Below are 15,247 nucleotides of genomic sequence, written 5' to 3' on the forward strand. Positions count from 1 at the left end.
CTTTGCTGAAGGTGTTTATCAGGTTTAGTAGTTATCTGGTGGAACTTTTGGGATCACTTAAGTATAGAATCTTATCATCTGCAAATGTGATATTTTGACTTCTTCTTTTCCAATCTGTATCCTTTTGATCTCCTTTTGTTGTCTGATTGTTCTGATTAGGACTTTGAGAACTGTATTGAATAAGTAGGGAGAGAGTGGGCAGCATTGACTAGTTCCTGATTTTAGTGGGATTGCTTCAAGTTTTTCTCCATTTAGTTTAATATTAGCTACTAGTTTGCTGTATATGGCTTTTACCATGTTTAGGTATGGGCCTTGAATTCCTATTTTTTCCAGGACTTTTATCATGAAGGGGTGTTGAATTTTGTCAAATGCTTTCTCAGCATCTAATGAAATGATCATGCGGTTTTTATCTTTCATTTTTTTATATAGTGCATTACGTCCTTGGTTTTCTGTATATTAAACCATCCCAGCATCCCTGGAATGAAGCCTAGTTGATCATGATTGATGATCGTTTTGATGTGCTCTTGAATTCTGTTTGTAAGGATTTTATTATCTATTCATCGATTTTCATAAGTAAAATTGTCTGAAGTTCTTTTTCTTTGTTGGTCATTTGTGTTGTATAGTATTGAGAGTAATTGTGGCTTCATAGAAGCAATTTGGTCGTGCTCCATCTGTTTCAATTTCATGGAATACTTTGAATAGTATTGGTATGAAGTCTTCTATGAATGTCTGATAGAATTCTGCACTGAACCCATATGGACCTGGGCTCTTTTTGTTAGGGAACATTTTAATGACTGCTTCTATTTTTTAGGAGTTATGGGTTTTTTTAAATGGTTTACTTTTTCCTGATTTAGCTTCGGTTACTTGTATCTGCCTAGGAAATTGTCTACTTCCTCCAGATTTTCAAGTTTTGTTGAATATAGGATCTGATGATTTTTTTTAATTTCCTCTGATTCTGTTACTATTTCTTCCTTTTCATTTCTGATGTTGTTAATTTGGGCACACACTCTGTGTCCTTTGGTTAGTCTGGCTAAGGGTTTATCTATCTTGTTGATTTTCTCAAAGAACCAGCTTTTGGTTCTGTTGATTCTATATATAGTTCTTTCTGTTTCTACTTGGTTGATTTCAGCTCTGAGTTTGATTATTTCCTGCTATCCACTCCTCCTGGGAGTATTTGCTTCTTTTTGTTCTAGAGCTTTTAGGTGTGCTGTCAAGCTGCCATTAGATGCTATCTCCTGTACTTTCTGCAGGCACTGAGAGTCATGAATTTTCCTCTTAGTAAAGCTTTCATTGTGTCCCGTAACTTTGCGTATGTTGTACTTTCATTTTCATCAAATTCTAAGTAGTCTTTAGTTTCTTTCTTTATTTCTTCCTTGACCAGTTTATCATTGAGTAGAACACTGTTCAACTTCCAAGTATATGTGGGCGTTCTTTCCATATGGTTATTGAAGACCTGCGTTAGCCCATGGAGGTCTGATAGGACACATGGGATTATTTTTCTCTTTCTGTATTTTTTGAGGCCTGTTTTATGATCGATATTCGGTCTGTTTTGGAGAACGTACCACGAGGTGGTGAGGAGAAGGCATATCCTTTTGTTTTAGGATAGAATGTTCTATAAATATCTGTTAAGTCCATTTGTTTCATCATTTCTCTTAGTCTGTCTGTGTCTCAGTTTAATTTCTGTTTCTATGATTTGTCCATTGATGATAGTGGGGTGTTGAAATCTCCTACAATTATTGTGTGAGGTGCAATGTGTGCTTTGAACTTTAGTAAGGTTTCTTTTATGTATGTAGGTGCCCTTGTATTTGAAGCATAGATATTTAGGATTGAGAGTTCATCTTGGTGGATTTTTCCTTTGATTAATATGTAGTGTCCTTCCTTATCTTTTTAGATGACTTTTGGTTGAATATCGATTTTATTCGATATTAGAATGTCTACTCCAGCTTGCTTCTTCAGAACATTTTCTTGGAAAGTTCTTATCCAGCATTTTACTCTGAGGTAGTGTCTGTCTTTGTCTCTGAGGTGTGTTTTCTGTAGTCAGCAAAATGCTGGGTCTTCATTACATATCCAGTTTTTTAATCTGTGTCTTTTTATTGGGGATTTGATTCCATTGATGTTGAGAAATATTAAGGAATATTGATTGTTCCTTCCTGTTATATTCGTATTTCTATGTGAGATTATATTTCTGTGCTTATCTTCTCTTTTTGTTGCAAAGCCATTAGTTTGTTGCTTTTTCTAGTGTGTAGCTTACCTCCTTGTGTTGGGCTTCACCATTTATTATCCTTTGTAGGGCTGCATTTGTAGAAAGATATTGTGTAAATTTGATTTTGTCTTGGAATATCTTGGTTTCTCCATCTATGTTAATTTAGAATTTTGCAGGATACAGGAACCTGGGCTGGAATTTGTTTTCTCTTCATGTCTGTATGACATCTGTCCAGGATCTTCTGGCTGCCATAGTCTCTGGTGAGGAATCTGGTGTATTTCTGATAGGTTTCCCTTTATATGTTACTTGACCTTTTCCCTTACTGCTTTTAATATTCTTTCTTTTTTTTGTGCATTTGGTGTTTTGACTCTTATGTGATGGGAGGAGTTTCTTTTCTGGTCCAATCTATTTGGAGTTCTGTAGGCTTCTTGTATGTTTATGGGCATCTCTTTTTTTAGGTTAGGGAAGTTTTCTTCTACGATTTTGTTGAAGATATTTACTGTTCCTTTGAGCTGGGAATCTTCTCTCTCTTCTACACCTATTATCCTTAGGTTTGATCTTCTCATTGAGTCCTGGATTTCCTGTATGTTTTGGACCAGTAGCTTTTTCTGCTTTACATTATCTTTGACCATTGTGTCGATGATTTCTATGGAATCTTCTGCTCCTGAGATTCTCTCTTCTCTCGCTTGTATTCTGTTGGTGATGCTTGTGTCTACGGCTCCTTGTTCCTTCTTTTGTTTTTTTCTCTCCAGGGTTATCTCTTTATTGCTTATATTTCCATTTTTAATTTCTTCATCTCTTTGGTTGTGTTTTCCTGTAATTCTTTCAGGGATTTTTGTGATTCTTCTCTATAGACTTCTACTTGTTTATTTGTGTTTTCCTGCATTTCTCTAAGGGAGTTCCTTATTTCTTTCTTGAAGTCCTCCATTATCATTACCAAATGTGATTTATAATCTAGATCTTTCCTTTCTGGTTGTTTGGATATTCAGTGTTTGCTGTGGTGAAGAATTGGGCTCCGATGATGCCATGTAGTCTTGGTTTCTGTTGCTTGGGTTCCTGTGCTTGCCTTTTCCCATCAGGTTGTATGTGCTGGTACCTTATTTTGCTCTTTCTTACAGTGGCCAGACCGTTCTATAGACCTGTGGGTGTGTCAGGAGTGCTATTGTCCTGTTTTCCTGTTTTTTTTTTCCAGCCAATTATGGGAACGGATTTTTCTGCTTGCAGTTGTGTATTCTTTCCTGTCTACTGGTCTTCTTCTGTTCCTGTGGATGTGTGTCCTGAGTCTACAAGGCAGGTCACTTGGAGCAGAAAAGTTGGTCTTACCTCTGGTCTCAGGCGTGAAAGTCACTCCTCGGTACTGGGTTTCAGCCCTCTGTGAGGGCAGCAACCAGAAAGGCCTGCCCCTTTCTTTCCTCTTTTTTTTTCTTTCCTTTTTTTGTCAACTTATTCACTGCATGCTGTATGGCTTATCCCTACCGCAAACCACTATCTGTCCATCATTACCAATCTTCTTCTCTGAACAGGTAGGGACAATCTGTGTATGTGCACAACTGTGCACTACATTTCTCTGCAAATATAGGCGCTTCCTCTCCAACTTACACCATAGAGGGCAGCCCAGTTATTGAACATAACCCTCATATATGCATCTCTCCTTAGGACAGCCCTTGCTCCAGTGTTTGGCACCCAAACTGCACATCAGTTAAATATATGCAGAGAAGCTTAGGTACAGCCAGTGTATGTTATTTCATTAGTTGTTAAATATCTGAGAGCCTGAAAAGTCTAGGTTAGTTGATTCTGTTGGTATCTCTGTAGAGTTACTCTCTTTTTAGGGCCTATAATCTTGCTTAAGCATCCCCAAGCTCCAAGCACTCTTTGGCTGTGAATGTTGTATCTGTGTCAGATGCTCCATGGAGCTTATCAGAGGTCAGCCCCTTTTAACTGCTGTCTACAAGCATAAAAATGCATTTTTTATAGTGTCATGTGTTGATAATTGCCTATGGAAGACATCTTATGTTGGTTTAGTTTCCTCAGTCTCTGCTGCATCCTGTTCCATCCACAACCCCAGCATTTCTTATACACAGGGTAATTGTGAGTAGAAAGTTTTGTGGGTGGCCTGGAGTTCCTGAATGGCCACAGGAAGCAGTCTACCCTGCTTTCACATCCTTGATGCTGTTAGTCAGAGCTAAGGTATATCCATTGATTCCTAGGTACTTCACATATCCCAATACTATATCTCTTCCTGGAGATGCTCCCTATCTGCCCTTGCCTATTGGCTGTAGATCTCCATTAATTCTAGTGGACATCAAACCATTCTTCTTCAAATTCCACACATCTGACCCCTATATCTGACTCTCCACTTTATATCCTCACCCACTCTGTTCCATCCTTCAATCTGCCTTCCATGAACTTTCCATTCCTGTTTTCAAGTTATCCTTAAGCATTTGTTCTTATGCCCTACTTCATGTCCAGTCTCCTGGAGTCTGTGGATTGTGGCATGGGTATCCTATATTTTATTACTAATATGCCCTTATACGTAAATTCATACCATGCATGCTGTTTGGGAACTTGGTTACCTCATTCAGAATGATATTCTCAACATCCACCCATTTACCTGCAAAATTCATAATGACTTAGTTTTTCCATACTTATTTCACAGTAGATGTACAATTCTCTTCCTGAAATATAGCTAAAGTATGACTTATGGAAGAATGAACGTAGCGACAAATTAGAGGATATCTAATCCTACATATTTGGATTTTATTTTAACACAATATGGAGTTATACCTCATTATTTGATTTTTTTATTAACTTGAGTATTTCTTATTTACATTTCGAGTGTTATTCCCTTTCCCAGTTTCTGGGCAAACATCCCCCTAATCCCTCCCCCTCCCATTCTTTATGGGTGTTCCCCTCCCCATCCTCCCCCCATTGCCGCCCTCCCCCCAACAGTCTAGTTCACTGGGGGTTCAGTCTTATCAGGACCCAGGGCTTACCATTCCACTGGTGCTCTTACTAGGATATTCATTGCTACCTATGAGGTCAGAGTCCAGGGTCAGTCCATGTATACTCTTTAGGTAGTGGCTTAGTCCCTGGAAGCTCTGGTTGCTTGGCATTGTTGTACATATGGGGTCTAGAGCCCCTTCAAGCTCTTCCAGTTCTTTCTCTGATTCCTTCAACGGGGGTCCTATTCTCAGTTCAGTGGTTTGCTGCTGGCATTCGCCTCTGTATTTGCTGTATTCTGGCTGTGTCTCTCAGGAGCGATCTACATTGGGCTCCTGTCGGACTGCACTTCTTTGTTTCATCCATCTTGTCTAATTGGATGGCTGTATATGTATGGGCCACATGTGGGGCAGGCTCTGAGTGGGAGTTCCTTCTGTGTCTGTTTTAATCTTTGCCTATGTATTCCATGCCAAAGGTATTCTTGTTCCCCTTTTAAAGAATGAGTGAAGCATTCACATTTTGATCATCCATCTTGAGTTTCATTTGTTCAAGGCATCTTGGGTAATTCAACCATTTGGGCTAATAGCCACTTATCAATGAGTGCATACCATGTGTGTTTTTCTGTGATTGGGTTACCTCACTCAGGATGATATTTTCCAGTTCCAACCATTTGCCTAGAATTTCATAAAGTCATTGTTTTTGATAGCTGTGTAATATTCCATTGTGTAGATGTACCACTTTTCTGTATCCATTCTTCTGTTGAAGGGCATCTGGGTTCTTTCCAGCTTCTGGCTATTATAAATAAGGCTGTGATGAACATAGTGGAGCACATGTCCTTTTTATATGTTGGGGCATCTTTTGGGTATATGCCCAAGAGAGGTATAGCTGGATCCTCAGGCAGTTCAATGTCCAATTTTCTGAGGAACCTCCAGACTGATTTCCAGAATGGTTGTACCAGTCTGCAATCCCACCAACAATGGAGGAGTGTTCCTCTTTCTCCGCATCCTCGCCAGCATTTGCTGTCACCTGAGTTTTTGATCTTAGCCATTCTCACTGGTGTGAGGTGAGATCTCAGGGTTGTTTTGATTCGCATTTCCCTTATGACTAAAGATTTTGAACATTTCTTTAGGTGTTTCTCAGCTATTCGGCATTCCTCAGCTGTGAATTCTTTGTTTAGCTCTGAACACCATTTTTAATAGGGTTATTTGTCTCCCTGTGGTCTAACTTCTTGAGTTCTTTGTATATTTTGGATATAAGGCCTCTATCTGTTGTAGGATTGGTAAAGATCTTTTCCCAATATATTGGTTGCCATTTTGTCCTAACCACAGTGTCCTTTGCGTTACAAAAGCTTTGCAGTTTTATGAGATCCCATTTGTCGATTCTTGATCTTAGAGCATAAGCCATTGGTGTTTTGTTCAGGAAATTTTTTCCAGTGCCCATGTGTTCCAGATGCTTCCCTAGTTTTTCTTCTATTAGTTTGAGTGTATCTGGTTTGATGTGGAGGTCCTTGATCCACTTGGACTTAAGCTTTGTATAGGGGGATAAGCAGGGATCGATCTGCATTCTTCTACATGTTGCCCTCCAGTTGAAACAGCACCATTTGCTGAAAATGCTATCTTTTTTCCATTGGATGGTTTTGGCTCCTTTGTCAAAAATCAAGTGACCATAGGTTTGTGGGTTCATTTCTGGGTCTTCATTCTGTTCCATTGGTCTATCTGTCTGTCTCTGTACCAATACCATGCAGTTTTTATCACTATTGCTCTGTAATACTGCTTGAGTTCAGGGATAGTGATTCCCCCTGAAGTCCTTTTATTGTTGAGGATAGTTTTAGCTATCCTGGTTTTTTTGTTATTCAGGATGAATTTGCAAATTGTTCTGTCTAACTCTTTGAAGAATTGGATTGGTATTTTGATGGGGATTGCATTGAATCTGTAGATCGCTTTTGGTAAAATGGCCATTTTTACTATATTGATCCTGCCAATCCATGAGCATGGGAGATCTATCCATCTTCTGAGGTCTTCTTCAATTTCTTTCTTCAGAGTCTTGAAGTTCTTATTGTACAAATCTTTTACTTGCTTGGTTAAAGTCACACTGAGGTATGTTATATTATTTGGGTCTATTATGAAGGGTGTCGTTTCCATAATTTCTTTCTCGGCTTGTTTCTATTTCGTGTAGAGGAAGGATACTGATTTATTTGAATTAATTTTATACCCAGCCACTATGCTGAAGTTGTTTATCAGCTTTAGTAGTTCTCTGGTGGAACTTCTGGGATCACTTTAATATACTATCATATCATCTGCAAATAGTGATATATTGATTTCTCCTTTTCCGATCTGTATCCCCTGACCTCCCTTTGTTGTTTGCTTGCTCTGGCTAGAACTTCATGGACTATATTGAATAAGTAGGGAAAGAGTGGGCAGCCTTGTCTAGTCCCTGATTTTAGTGGGATTGCTTCAAGTTTCTCTCCATTTAGTTTAATGTTAGCAACTGGTTTGCTGTATATAGCTTTTACCATGTTTAGGTATGGGCCTTGAATTCCTATTCTTTCCAGGACTTTTATCATGAAGGGGTGTTGAATTTTGTCAAATGCTTTCTCAGCATCTAATGAAATGATCATGAGGTTTTGTTCTCTCAGTTTCTTTATATAATGGATCACGTTGATGGTTTTCCGTATATTAAACCATCCCTGCATGCCTGGGATGAAGCCTACTTGATCATGGTGGATGATTGTTTTGATGTGCTCTTGGATTCGGTTTGCCAGAATTTTATTGAGTATTTTTGCGTCGATATTCATAAGGGAATTTGGTCTGAAGTTCTCTTTCTTTGTTGGGTCTTTGTGTGGTTTAGGTATAAGAGTAATTGTGGCTTCATAGAAGGAATTCGGGAGTGCTCCATCTGTTTCAATTTTGTGGAATAGTTTGGATAATATTGGTATGAGGTCTTCTATGAAGGTTTGATAGAATTCTGAACTAAACCCATCTGGACCTGGGCTCTTTTTGGTTGGGAGACCTTTAATGACTGCTTCTATTTCCTTAGGAGTTATGGGGTTGTTTAACTGGTTTATCTGTTCCTGATTTAACTTCGGTACCTGATATTTGTCTAGGAAATTGTCCATTTCCTGTAGATTTTCAAGTTTTGTTGAATATAGGCTTTTATAGTAAGATCTGATGATTTTTTTTAATTTCCTCTGAATCTGTAGTTATGTCTCCCTTTTCATTTCTGATTTTGTTAATTTGGACACACTCTCTGGGTCCTCTCGTTAGTCTGGCTAAGGGTTTATCTATCTTGTTGATTTTCTCAAAGAACCAACTTTTGGTTCTGTTGATTCTTTCTACGGTCCTTTTTGTTTCTACTTGGTTGATTTCAGCTCTGAGTTTGATTATTTCCTGCCTTCTACTCCTCCTGGGTGTATTTGCTTCTTTTTGTTCTAGAGCTTTTAGGTGTGCTGTCAAGCTGCTGACATATGCTCTTTCCTGTTTCTTTCTGCAGGCACACAGGGCTATGGGTTTTCCTCTTAGCACAGCTTTCATTGTGTCCCATAAGTTTGGGTATGTTGTACCTTCATTTTCATTAAATTCTAAAAAGTCTTTAATTTCTTTCTTTATTTCTTCCTTTACCAGGTTATCATTGAGTAGAGCATTGTTCAATTTCCATGTATATGTGGGCATTCTTCCCTTATTGTTATTGAAGACCAGTTTTAGGCCGTGGTGGTCCCATAGCACGCATGGGATTATTTCTATCTTTCTGTACCTGTTAAGGCCCGTTTTTTGACCAATTATATGGTCAGTTTTGGAGAAAGTACCATGAGGAGCTGAGAAGAAGTTATATCCTTTTGCTTTAGGATAGAATGTTCTATAAATATCTGTTAAGTCCGTTTGGCTCATGACTTCTCTTAGTCTGTCTACGTCTCTGTTTAATTTCTGTTTCCATGATCTGTCCATTGATGAGAGTGGGGTGTTGAAATCTCCTACTATTATTGTGTGAGGTGCAATGTGTGTTTTGAGCTTTAGTAAGGTATCTTTTACGTATGTAGGTGCCCTTGTATTTTGGGCATAGATATTTAGGATTGAGTGTTCATCTTGGTGGATTTTTCCTTTGATGAATATGAAGTGTCCTTCCTTATCTTTTTTGATGAATTTCAGTTGAAAAATGATTTTATTTGACATTAGAATGGCTACTCCACCTTTCTTGTTCAGACCATTTGCTTGGAAAGTTGTTTTCCAGGCTTTCACTCTGAGGTAGTGTCTGTCTTTGTCTCTGAGGTGTGTTTCCTGTAGGCAGCAGAATGCAGGGTCCTCATTGTGTATCCAGTTTGTTAATGTATTTCTTTTTTATTCGGGAGTTGAGGCCATTGATGTTGAGAGATATTAAGGAATAGTAATTATTGCTTCCTGTTGTATTCATATTTGGATATGAGATTATGTTTGTGTGCTTTTCTTCTCTTTGTTTTTTTTTTTTTGCCAAGATGATTACTTTCTTCCTTTTTCTAGGGTATAGCTTGCCTCCTTATGTTGGGCTTTACCATTTATTATCCTTTGTAGTGCTGGATTTGTCAAAAGATACTGTGTAAATTTGCTTTTATCATGGAATATCTTGGCTTCACCATCTATGTTAATTGAGAGTTTTTCAGGATACAGTAACCTGGGCTGGCATTTGTGTTCTCTTAGGGTCTGTATGACATCTGTCCAGGATCTTTTGGCTTTCATAGTTTCTGGCAAAAAGTCTGGTGTGATTCTGATAGGTCTGCCTTTATCTGTTACTTAACCTTTTTCCCTTACTGCCTTTAATATTCTTTCTTTATTTTGTGCATTTGGTGTTTTGACTATTATGTGACAGGAGGTGTTTCTTTTTCTGGTCCAATCTATTTGGAGTTCTGTAGGCTTCTGTTATGCCCATGGGTATCTCTTTTTTTAGGTTAGGGAAGTTTTCTTCTATGATTTTGTTGAAGATATTTACTGGTCCTTTGAGCTGGGAGTCTTCATTCTCTTCTATACCTATTATCCTTAGGTTTGATCTTCTCATTGAGTCCTGGATTTCCTGTATGTTTTGGACCAGTAGCTTTTTCTGCTTTACATTATCTTTGACAGTTGAGTCAATGATTTCTATGGAATCTTCTGCTCCTGAGATTCTCTCTTCTATCTCTTGTATTCTGTTGGTGAAGCTCGTATCTACAGCTCCTTGTCTCTTCTTTTGGTTTTCAATATCCAGGGTTGTTTCCATGTGTTCTTTCTTGATTGCTTCTATTTCCATTTTTAATTCTTTCAACTGTTTGATTGTGTTTTCCTGGAATTCTTTCAGGGACTTTTTTGACTCCTCTCTATGGACTTCTACTTGTTTATTTATGTTTTCCTGGAATTCTTTCAGGGATTTTTGCGATTCCTCTCTATAGGCTTCTACTTGTTTATTAATGTTTTCTTGTGTTTCTCTAAGGGAGTTCTTCACGTCTTTCATGAAGTCCTCCAGAAAATGTTCTCAATTAAACATTATCATGTCTATTAATATGTCCATTGCATAGATCTTGGTTATTCAGTCATTTTAGGAGAGCAATCCTCATGGCAGATTTTTTGATATTCTGAGTTTCAATCTTTAGGCTCTCTCTTCTTTAATCCTCCCTCACATTGATGAAGAACTTTTGATATAGATGAATCCCTTGGAGTTAAGACAGAAAAATTTGTTAATCTCTACATTGTATACAGTTATGAGTTTTCAGTGGAGTTCCCCATTTCTGATGAAGAATGATTTCTCTGATTATGGATGTTAGCTAGCTACATTTATCACTGGTCCTAAAGTTAGTAAGGGTCTATGCAATTCTAGCAATATGATATTCACTCCTTTGCATTACTTCTTCATGTAAAGACATTTTCTCTGTTACCTATAATTTAACATTAATACTGAAATATAATACAAACTTACAAACTGCACAGTACACATACACTGGAATGCACTTTCAGATAAACATTATCTTTAAAATACCAAAATACTAAGTTAAGGAAATGTTTTAGGAGTCTTGGGCCCAATGTATCTCTTTTCATCTTTATGTTCTGAAAATTCTTAGTAAGAGTAAATATCTGAGTATTAATCTCTCTGTACTAGACAGAGATATGACAGATTTGTATTTCTCGTCATGATTGAAATTTTAGCCACAATGGCAAATGTCAGCGATAGCTTTGGGTTTCTAGATTACTTGTGAATGTCATCAAATTTATAAATAATAAAAGTACATAAATGGTTTTTGTGAACATTTACAAAAACACAAGAGGTTTTGAGAAGGCATTAATTTTCATTATCTCTTCAACTGACCAGGTGTCCTATGGAAGATACTAAAATCTTTGAGGCATGTTTGTCAGAAAGTGAGGAAAGCCTCGGTGTCTTCCTGGTACCAAGTTTTAATGACTATTTCCAAAAAAGCACTTAAAAACTTAATACTTAAATATTTCTTAGAATATTTTATATTTGCATATGTGCTTTACTCATTGGCCAAATATTATTCATTTTCCAATCTCTTCGTGATCCCCTATCACTATTTCCTCCAAAATTAATGTTTTAAAGAAGAAAACAGTTGTGCTACTTAGTAAACTGAAATGAAATGTGACTAGAGTTGAGACATAAATTGGCTATCTTGAACAGGAGATGTTCAGATAATTGAGGACCTTCCTGACATCCTCATGTACACTCAGATTTTTCTTGATTGATTTTGGTACAGTTATGTGCATATTGGTAAAACTAATTATACAACAAAGACACATGCCCAACTATGTTTATAGCAGTCTTATTTAAAATAGCCTGACAGAACCCAGATGCCCTTCCACAGAGGAATGGATTCAAAAAATGTGGTACATCTACACAATGGAGTAGTACTCAGCTATCACAAACAATGACTTCATGAAATTCATAGGCAAGTAGACTGAGCTAGAAAATATCATCCTGAGTGAGGTAAACCAATCACAGAAAAACATACTCGGTTTGAATTCATTGATAAGTAGATATTAGCCCAAACGCTTGAATTACCCAAGGTACAATACACAGACCACAGGAAGTTTAAGAAGAAGGATGACCAAAATGTGGATGCTCCCACTCCTCTTAAAAGGGGGAATATATCCTTGGGAGTGGATATGGAAGCAAAGTTTTGAGGAGAGACTAAAGGAATGGCCATTCAGATCCTGCCCCACATGTGGCCCATATATATAGAACAACCAAAACTAGATAAGATTAATGAAGATACAAAATGCATGCTAAAAGGGTTTGGATATAGATCTCTCCTGAGAGACACATCCAGAGCATGTCCAAGACAGAGGTCAATGCTAGGAGCAAACCACCGAACTGAGAACAAGACCACCTTGGGGGGAATTAGAGGAAGTATTGAAAGACTTAAAGGACCTTGTTACCCCATAAAACTACAATGCTAACCAACCAGAGTTTCCAGGGGCTAAACTACTACTTAAATGCTATACATGGACGGACCTAGTGCTCCAAATCCATATGTAGCAGAGAATAGCCTTGTTTGGGTACCAGTGGATGAAGAAGCCTTTGGTTCTGTCAATGTTTGACCTCCAGAGCAGAGGAATATGGGGGTCACTAAAGGGGATGGATGGGGGAATACCTGCATGGAGAGAGTGGGAGGGTAGGAGATGGGGTCTTATGGACAGGAAACCGTGAAGGGGAATAATTTTTGACATATAACTAAAGAAATATGTGTAATAAAATTTTTACAAACAGACATGTAAATAACGAAATATATCTAATAAAAATTTAAAAAGTAAAAACAATTAAAAAGGGTTTTGAGAGAGAATTGAAGAGTTGAATGAAAAAGGGAAATGATGCATTTATATTTAAAATTTTAAACTAAACACTATTTCTTAATATTAAAAAGTTACAAAAGGACAATATTTCCCAGAATATCTTCTCATCTTCATTATAAAAATAATTTATTAGACTATACTAAATGTTCTAATGATCTACATTGCTTCATGTGACAACAAGTTTTTGCTTTAACTCCTAATTTTTTAGAAATGTTTTTGATATGAAGTACTATGTTCCTTTGGTGAGTATTCTAAAATAGGGCAGGTGCGATATTTTAAAGTTAAGAAATAAATTGAGGACAACCTAGGGTGATGTTTATGACCTATAATATATAACAGTGATGGTATTCATAAGATAAGTAACCATTTTTGAAGATACTCAATGCTTCAGTCAAAAAAATATGATGAAATCTAGTTGGAAGCTTCAATTATACTGGATATTTAAAATCCCAGTAGTAATCATAAATATTACCCAATGGTGGGCCCTGAATGGTATAATAATATTATGCCTGTTGAAACAATGTCATGACCATCCTAGGAGTAACTAATGGCTGCATAATTGAATTGAAGTTCCACTTCAAAAGGTAGTACCCATGTCTGGCACCATCATCAGGGAATATAGTGTGTAGCTACAGAATTACATAAACTCTGGAGAAGAATCTAACTGTAATAGTCAACTTAATGGAAAATTGATAATATGTCTGCAGAATCTTCTTTTTATATTGAGGATGAGTCTATACCTCAAACCTCATTAGGGAATTTTCAAAATTTATGGTAATTAACTCATCATTCAAAATGGTGAGAATAATGAATGTTGGCACGTTCAGTTAAAATTAACTATCTCTATCACACTTTTCATTTCAAGAATCAGGAATCATCCTGAAAGACTATTCAGAAGTTATATAAAAGCAGAGGTAATATATGACTCCAAGTAATTTTTTGTTCAGACAGAATAGGGCTTATAATTCCACAAACCAATGACTTGCATGCATGTGCTCTGGTTTCTTTCAGTCCAAATTCACTGAGAAAAGATCATGAGTGTGCAACTTTCAGTAAACTCAAGATTGCCATTGTTGAGAAAGAGGAACACTCCTCCATTGTTGGTGGGATTACAGACTGGTTCAACCATTCTGGAAATCAGTCTGGAGGTTCCTCTGAAAATTGGACATTGAACTACCTGAGGACCCAGCTATACCACTCTTGGACATATACCCAAAAGATGCCCCAACGTATAACAAAGACATGTGCTCCACTATATTCATAGCAGCCTTATTTATAACAGCCAGAAGCTGGATAGAACCCAGATGCCCTTCAACAGATGAATGGATACAGAAAATGTGGTACATTTACACTATGGAATATTATTCAGCTATCAAGAACAATGATTTTATGAAATTCATAGGCAAATGGATGGAACTGGAAAATATCATCCTGAGTGAGGTAACCCAATCACAGAAAAACATACATGGTATGCACTAATTGATAAGTGGCTATTAGCCCAAATGGTTGAATTACCCTAGATGCACAGAACACATGAAACTCAAGAAGGATGACTAAAATGTGAATGCTTCACTCATTCTTTAAAAGGGGAACAAGAATACCCTTGGCAGGGAATAGGGAGGCAAAGTTTAGAACAGAGGCAGAAGGAACACCCACTCAGAGCCTGCCCACATGTGACCCATACCTATACAGCCACCAATCTAGATAAGATGGATGAAGCAAAGAAGTGCAGGCCGAACTGGATGTAGATTTCTCCTGATAGACACAGTCAGAATACAGCAAATACATAGGTGAACGCCATCATTAAACCACTGAACTGAGAATGGAATTCCCCCATTGAAGGAATCTTAGAAAGGACTGAAAGAGCTTGAAGGGGTTTGAGACCCCATAGAACAACAAGGCCAACCAACCAGAGCTTCCATGGACTAAGCCACTACCCAAAGACTATACATAGATTGACGCTGGGCTCCAACCTCATAGGTAGCAATGAATATCCTAGTAAGAGCACCAGTGGAAGGGGAAGCCCTTGGTCCTGCCAAGACTGAACCCCCAGTGAATGTAATTGTTGGGGGGAGGGCAGTAATGGGAGAGGATGGGGAGGGGAACACCCATAGAGAAGGGGAGTGGGAGTGGTTAGGGGGATGTTGGCCTGGAAACCAGAAAAAGGAATAACAATCGAAATGTAAATAAGAAATAGCCAAGTTAATAAAGATGAAGAAAAGCAAAAAAAAAAAGATATCTATATTAAATTTTAAGAGAAAATAGTCACAGACTGTTAGATTGGATTGTACAGCAGAATTATTTA

This window comes from Rattus norvegicus, chromosome 1, assembly GCF_021556685.1.
Source record: "Rattus norvegicus strain SHRSP/BbbUtx chromosome 1, alternate assembly SHRSP_T2T, whole genome shotgun sequence".
NCBI lineage: Eukaryota > Metazoa > Chordata > Mammalia > Rodentia > Muridae > Rattus > Rattus norvegicus.